Source organism: Corvus brachyrhynchos, unplaced genomic scaffold (assembly GCF_000691975.1).
Source record: "Corvus brachyrhynchos isolate BGI_N302 unplaced genomic scaffold, ASM69197v1 scaffold416, whole genome shotgun sequence".
NCBI lineage: Eukaryota > Metazoa > Chordata > Aves > Passeriformes > Corvidae > Corvus > Corvus brachyrhynchos.
Genome location: NW_008238439.1, coordinates 1,979,319 through 1,980,137, shown reverse-complemented (window position 1 = coordinate 1,980,137; position 819 = coordinate 1,979,319).

The following is an 819-nucleotide window of genomic DNA, read 5'->3' as shown; positions in this document are numbered from 1 at the left end:
TTAAGAAATACTTCAGAATTTAGTTATAAATGTGCAGTTTCAAATCTTGTCATTGAGGTACAGAAAACCAAGTCTTTTGTTTCAAAATTTTGTGAGCTGACATTAAGAATTCCACTCATCATTGTGCATTAGAGGAGACACAACCACCAGAGACACCAGAAGAGTAACTATTTCAATTCCTGCCTTGCAAAACAACAAATTGCGAATTGCCCTGGGTTGCAGCTGAGTGCTCTGCACCTCCAATTTGATTAAGTGTCACAAGCCAGGTAGCCAAGAGCCATTCATAATTGCATTACAATTCTTTATAGGTTTAATTCCATACAAAGGAAAAGCTAAGATGGACAGACACCGTCTCAGACTTTCCCAGTAACACCCTGTTCTTTTTCATCAATAGATGTTCAAGTGCTTAAGGACTCCATGACCTTTTGCTATAAACGGGCTCACAATTGAGCTTTTAATGCAAATTTATTAATGACAACAAATTTAACTGACAATAAGAGACCTCTTGCGCCGATCTGCCATACACAAAACACAGGGTGCAGTGCTAAGAGCTCAAGCCTAGACAGATCAGATCAGACACTCCCCTCGCAGCCTCTAGTGATATATTTTATACCTCAGCCCCCACCTCCCGGCCACCCCTTTCCCCACTGTTGGGGTTTTAAGAGTTCTGTTGTTTTTTTTTTAAAGGAATTTTCCCCCACACTGTTACTAAGATACAAATTGCTCTGTACTTAAGGAAAGACAAAAGAGCTGCCCACTGGGGGTGGGGTGGGCCTGGCTACTCCTTTGTTTCACCTGGGTGTGGGGTCAGTTCGCTCT